Genomic DNA, 7,500 nt, shown 5'->3' with positions numbered 1-7,500 from the left:
GGGCGGCCCTCCGGTAGTGCCGCCGTCGATCGGCCGCCTCGGTCGGCAGGAGGGCCCCGAAGTCGCCTTCATTCTGACTTCCGAGTCGGGACTTAGATTACTTTCGACTCTTCAGCCAAGGTCTCGGATCGACGGCGGGACCTGCGGTTGTCCCTCCGAAAATGCCGCCGCTCGGCCGGCACGGCCCGCCGAATACGTCCCCTTACTGGCTCCCGCCTCGGGACTTTGTCAGAAATTCATTCGGGCAAGGTTTCCATTCGGCGGCCGGAGCACCGGTAGTCATACGGAAAATGCCGCCCCTCGGCCGGCATGGGCCTGCGAATAGGTCCCGCTGACAGACTTCCGCGATTGGGTATTTGTCCGAAAATCCATACCGGCAATCTTCGGAATCGTGCGGAAAAGCTGCCGCGTGGCCCGGGTTAACCAATTGGGGAGGCCGGTGCCATCTACCGAATACTTCAACAACTCGTGAAAACGGCCTCCCTATATATCTGCAGGAACCCCGCCAATGCCCCCGTACAGAAATTGCATGTGTCAAAGGGGCGGCCGAATCTGACCCCGGCGGCCGAGCCTCTGGAACTCCGGGTCGGCCTCGGCCGGCAAATCCGACCCCCATCCAGACTTCCGGAGCGGACTTGGTTAACGAATTGCCACCGGGCAAATGGTTAACCGACAGATCTTGGAGGCTCGTTACCCAAGCCATCCCCCGCCGGTGCGAAAAGTTAACAATCAGCGGGCGGGCAATTCGTGAACCGACCGGGACCGGGCAATTCGTTAACCATTCGGAACCGGGCAATTCGTTAACCAACCTTGTCCTGGCAATGAGTGCACCAACCCGGCCGGACAATTCGTTAACCAAGCTGGCTCTGGCAATTCGTTAACCAACCTGGCCGGGACAATTCGTTAACCAACCCGGCCGGACAATTCGTTAACCAAGCTGGCTCTGGCAATTCGTTAACCAACCTGACCCTGACAATTCGTTAACCAACCCTGTCCTGGCAATGAGTGCACCAACCCGGCCGGACAATTCGGTAACCAACCAGACCCTGGCAATTCGTTAACCAACCAGGACGGGCAATTCGTCAACCAACCCTGTCCTGGCAATGAGTGCACCAACCCGGCCGGACAATTCGGTAACCAACCAGACCCTGGCAATTCGTTAACCAACCTGACCCGGACAATTCGTTAACCAACCAGGACGGGCAATTCGTTAACCAACCAGGCCCGGACAATACTTTAACCACCCTGGTTTTCCAATTCGTGAACCAACTGGGAACGGACAATTCGGTAACCAACCCTGTCCTGGCAATGAGTGCACCAACCCGGCCGGACAATTCGTTAACCACCCTGTCCTTGCCAATTCGTGAACCAACTGGGAACGGACAATTCGTTAACCAACCCGGCCGGACAGTTCGTTAACCAAGCTGGCTCTGGCAATTCGTTAACCTACCCGGCCATGGCAATTCGTTAACCAACCTGACCCTGACAATTCGTTAACCAGCCAGGACGGGCAATTCGTTAACCAACCTGGCCCGGACAATTCCTTAACCACCCTGGCCTTGCCAATTCGTGAACCAACTGGGAACGGACAATTCATTAAACAACCCTGTCCTGGCAATGAGTGCACCAACCCAGCCGGACAATTCGTTAACCAAGCTGGCTCTGGCAATTCGTTAACCTACTCGGACATGCCAATTCGTTAACCAGTCTGACCCGGACAATTCGCTAACCAACCCTACTCGGGCAAATCGTTAACCAAGCCCAACCCCGACAATTCGTTAACCAACCCTGCACGGTCAAGTCGTTAACCAAGCCCAAACCCGACAATTCGTTAACCAACCCATACATGGCAATTCGCTAAACAACCCGGCTCGGGCAAATGGTTAACCAAGCCGGCCGGGCAAATCGTTAACCGGCCCGGCAGTCCCGACAATTCGACAATCAACCAGCTGAGGACAAACCCTTCGCCCTCAATAACAACTAGTTCTTGCCCCGCCGTCAAAATGTCCCGGCCGATGTTCATCAGAAACTCCTTGCTGGCCCATGGGCCCCCCCTCCTTACCTTAAGAGAGTCATAGTTACTCCCGCCGTTTACCCGCGCCGCACTGAATTTCGTCAAGTTGGGTCTGGCAACCCGCTAACCCGGCCGGCCGGGCCTGACAACGCTCTAGAAACCCGGAACAGGCAGTTTCGTGAACCAACCGCGCACGCTCCTGACAATGCGTTCACCCACCCTGCTCGGGCAAATCGTTAACCAAGCCCAACCCTGACAATGCGTTAATCAACCCGGCCATGGCAATTCATTAACCAACCCGGCTCGGGCAAATGGTTAACCAAGCCGGCCGGGCAAATCGTTGACCGGCCCGGCAGTCCCGACGATTCGACAATCAACCAGCTGAGGACAAACCCTTCGCCCTCAATAACAACTAGTTCTTGCCCCGCCGTCAAAATGTCCCGGCCGATGTTCATCAGAAACTCCTTGCTGGCCCATGGGCCCCCCTCCTTAACCTTAAGAGAGTCATAGTTACTCCCGCCGATTACCCGCGCTGCACTGAATTTCGTCAAGTTGGGTCTGGCAAGCCGCTAACCCGGCCGGCCGGGCCTGACAACGCTCTAGAAACCCGGAACAGGCAGTTTCGTGAACCAACCGCGCACGCTCCTGACAATGCGTTAGCCAACCCTGCTCGGGCAAATCGTTAATCAAGCCCAACCCTGAAACTGCGTTAACCAACCCGGCCATGGCAATTCATTAACCAACCCGGCTCGGACAAATGGTTAACCAAGCCCAACCCAGACAATTCGGTAACCAACCCGGCTCGGGCAAATGGTTAACCAAGCCGGCCGGGCAAATCGTTGACCGGCCCGGCAGTCCCGACGATTCGACAATCAACCAGCTGAGGACAAACCCTTCGCCCTCAATAACAACTAGTTCTTGCCCCGCCGTCAAAATGTCCCGGCCGATGTTCATCAGAAACTCCTTGCTGGCCCATGGGCCCCCCTCCTTAACCTTAAGAGAGTCATAGTTACTCCCGCTGTTTACCCGCGCCGCACTGAATTTCGTCAAGTTGGGTCTGGCAAGCCGCTAACCCGGCCGGCCGGGCCTGACAACGCTCTAGAAACCCGGAACAGGCAGTTTCGTGAACCAACCGCGCACGCTCCTGACAATGCGTTAGCCAACCCTGCTCGGGCAAATCGTTAATCAAGCCCAACCCTGAAACTGCGTTAACCAACCCGGCCATGGCAATTCATTAACCAACCCGGCTCGGACAAATGGTTAACCAAGCCCAACCCAGACAATTCGGTAACCAACCCGGCTCGGGCAAATGGTTAACCAAGCCGGCCGGGCAAATCGCTAACCGGCCCGGCAGTCCCGACAATTCGACAATCAACCCGCTGAGGACAAACCCTTCGCCCTCAATAACAACTAGTTCTTGCCCCGCCGTCAAAATGTCCCGGCCGATGTTCATCAGAAACTCCTTGCTGGCCCATGGGCCCCCCTCCTTACCTTAAGAGAGTCATAGTTACTCCCGCCGTTTACCCGCGCCGCACTGAATTTCGTCAAGTTGGGTCTGGCAAGCCGCTAACCCGGCCGGCCGGGCCTGACAACGCTCTAGAAACCCGGAACAGGCAGTTTCGTGAACCAACCGCGCACGCTCCTGACAATGCGTTCACCCACCCTGCTCGGGCAAATCGTTAATCAAGCCCAACCCTGAAACTGCGTTAATCAACCCGGCCATGGCAATTCATTAACCAACCCGGCTCGGGCAAATGGTTAACCAAGCCGGCCGGGCAAATCGTTGACCGGCCCGGCAGTCCCGACGATTCGACAATCAACCAGCTGAGGACAAACCCTTCGCCCTCAATAACAACTAGTTCTTGCCCCGCCGTCAAAATGTCCCGGCCGATGTTCATCAGAAACTCCTTGCTGGCCCATGGGCCCCCCTCCTTAACCTTAAGAGAGTCATAGTTACTCCCGCCGATTACCCGCGCTGCACTGAATTTCGTCAAGTTGGGTCTGGCAAGCCGCTAACCCGGCCGGCCGGGCCTGACAACGCTCTAGAAACCCGGAACAGGCAGTTTCGTGAACCAACCGCGCACGCTCCTGACAATGCGTTAGCCAACCCTGCTCGGGCAAATCGTTAATCAAGCCCAACCCTGAAACTGCGTTAACCAACCCGGCCATGGCAATTCATTAACCAACCCGGCTCGGACAAATGGTTAACCAAGCCCAACCCAGACAATTCGGTAACCAACCCGGCTCGGGCAAATGGTTAACCAAGCCGGCCGGGCAAATCGCTAACCGGCCCGGCAGTCCCGACAATTCGACAATCAACCCGCTGAGGACAAACCCTTCGCCCTCAATAACAACTAGTTCTTGCCCCGCCGTCAAAATGTCCCGGCCGATGTTCATCAGAAACTCCTTGCTGGCCCATGGGCCCCCCTCCTTACCTTAAGAGAGTCATAGTTACTCCCGCCGTTTACCCGCGCCGCACTGAATTTCGTCAAGTTGGGTCTGGCAAGCCGCTAACCCGGCCGGCCGGGCCTGACAACGCTCTAGAAACCCGGAACAGGCAGTTTCGTGAACCAACCGCGCACGCTCCTGACAATGCGTTCACCCACCCTGCTCGGGCAAATCGTTAACCAAGCCCAACCCTGACAATGCGTTAATCAACCCGGCCATGGCAATTCATTAACCAACCCGGCTCGGGCAAATGGTTAACCAAGCCGGCCGGGCAAATCGTTGACCGGCCCGGCAGTCCCGACGATTCGACAATCAACCAGCTGAGGACAAACCCTTCGCCCTCAATAACAACTAGTTCTTGCCCCGCCGTCAAAATGTCCCGGCCGATGTTCATCAGAAACTCCTTGCTGGCCCATGGGCCCTCCTCCTTAACCTTAAGAGAGTCATAGTTACTCCCGCCGTTTACCCGCGCCGCACTGAATTTCGTCAAGTTGGGTCTGGCAACCCGCTAACCCGGCCGGCCGGGCCTGACAACGCTCTAGAAACCCGGAACAGGCAGTTTCGTGAACCAACCGCGCACGCTCCTGACAATGCGTTAGCCAACCCTGCTCGGGCAAATCGTTAATCAAGCCCAACCCTGAAACTGCGTTAACCAACCCGGGCATGGCAATTCATTAACCAACCCGGCTCGGACAAATGGTTAACCAAGCCCAACCCTGACAATTCGGTAACCAACCCGGCTCGGGCAAATGGTTGATCAAGCCGGCCGGGCAAATCGGTAACCGGCCCGGCAGCCCCGACTATTCGACAATCAACCAGCTGAGGACAAACCCTTCACCCTCAATAACAACTACGTCTTGCCCCGCCGTCAAAATGTCCCGGCCGATGTTCATCAGAAACTCCTTGCTGGCCCATGGGCCCCCCTCCTTACCTTAAGAGAGTCATAGTTACTCCCGCCGATTACCCGCGCTGCACTGAATTTCGTCAAGTTGGGTCTGGCAAGCCGCTAACCCGGCCGGCCGGGCCTGACAATGCTCTAGAAACCCGGAACAGGCAGTTTCGTGAACCAACTGCGCACGCTCCTGACAATGTGTTCACCCACCCTGCTCGGGCAAATCGTTAACCAAGCCCAAACCCGACAATTCGGTAACCAACCCAACCATGACAATTCGCTAACCAACCCGGCCCGGGCAAATGGTTAACCAAGCCCAAACCTGACAATTCGTTAACCAACCCGGCCCGGGCAAATGGTTAACCAAGCCGGCCGGGCAAATCGGTAACCGGCCCGGCAGCCCCGACTATTCGACAATCAACCAGCTGAGGAGAAACCCTTCACCCTCAATAACAACTACGTCTTGCCCCGCCGTCAAAATGTCCCGGCCGATGTTCATCAGAAACTCCTTGCTGGCCCATGGGCCCCCCCTCCTTACCTTAAGAGAGTCATAGTTACTCCCGCCGATTACCCGCGCTGCACTGAATTTCGTCAAGTTGGGTCTGGCAAGGCGCTAACCCGGCCGGCCGGGCCTGACAATGCTCTAGAAACCCGGAACAGGCAGTTTCGTGAACCAACCGCGCACGCTCCTGACAATGTGTTCACCCACCCTGCTCGGGCAAATCGTTAACCAAGCCCAAACCCGACAATTCGGTAACCAACCCAACCATGACAATTCGCTAACCAACCCGGCCCGGGCAAATGGTTAACCAAGCCCAAACCTGACAATTCGCTAACCAACCCGGCCCGGGCAAATGGTTAACCAAGCCGGCCGGGCAAATCGGTAACCGGCCCGGCAGCCCCGACTATTCGACAATCAACCAGCTGAGGACAAACCCTTCGCCCTCAATAACAACTAGTTCTTGCCCCGCCGTCAAAATGTCCCGGCCGATGTTCATCAGAAACTCCTTGCTGGCCCATGGGCCGACAATTCGTTAACCAACCCAACCATGACAATTCGCTAACCAACCCGGCCCGGGCAAATGGTTAACCAAGCCCAAACCTGACAATTCGTTAACCAACCCGGCCCGGGCAAATGGTTAACCAAGCCGGCCGGGCAAATCGGTAACCGGCCCGGCAGTCCCGACAATTCGACAATCAACCAGCTGAGGACAAACCCTTCGCCCTCAATAACAACTAGTTCTTGCCCCGCCGTCAAAATGTCCCGGCCGATGTTCATCAGAAACTCCTTGCTGGCCCATGGGCCCCCCTCCTTACCTTAAGAGAGTCATAGTTACTCCCGCCGATTACCCGCGCTGCACTGAATTTCGTCAAGTTGGGTCTGGCAAGCCGCTAACCCGGCCGGCCGGGCCTGACAATGCTCTAGAAACCCGGAACAGGCAGTTTCGTGAACCAACTGCGCACGCTCCTGACAATGTGTTCACCCACCCTGCTCGGGCAAATCGTTAACCAAGCCCAAACCCGACAATTCGGTAACCAACCCAACCATGACAATTCGCTAACCAACCCGGCCCGGGCAAATGGTTAACCAAGCCCAAACCTGACAATTCGTTAACCAACCCGGCCCGGGCAAATGGTTAACCAAGCCGGCCGGGCAAATCGGTAACCGGCCCGGCAGCCCCGACTATTCGACAATCAACCAGCTGAGGAGAAACCCTTCACCCTCAATAACAACTACGTCTTGCCCCGCCGTCAAAATGTCCCGGCCGATGTTCATCAGAAACTCCTTGCTGGCCCATGGGCCCCCCCTCCTTACCTTAAGAGAGTCATAGTTACTCCCGCCGATTACCCGCGCTGCACTGAATTTCGTCAAGTTGGGTCTGGCAAGGCGCTAACCCGGCCGGCCGGGCCTGACAATGCTCTAGAAACCCGGAACAGGCAGTTTCGTGAACCAACTGCGCACGCTCCTGACAATGTGTTCACCCACCCTGCTCGGGCAAATCGTTAACCAAGCCCAAACCCGACAATTCGGTAACCAACCCAACCATGACAATTCGCTAACCAACCCGGCCCGGGCAAATGGTTAACCAAGCCCAAACCTGACAATTCGCTAACCAACCCGGCCCGGGCAAATGGTTAACCAAGC

Source organism: Mobula birostris, unplaced genomic scaffold, assembly GCF_030028105.1.
Source record: "Mobula birostris isolate sMobBir1 unplaced genomic scaffold, sMobBir1.hap1 scaffold_3034, whole genome shotgun sequence".
Taxonomy (NCBI): domain Eukaryota; kingdom Metazoa; phylum Chordata; class Chondrichthyes; order Myliobatiformes; family Myliobatidae; genus Mobula; species Mobula birostris.
This window is presented reverse-complemented; position numbering follows the sequence as displayed.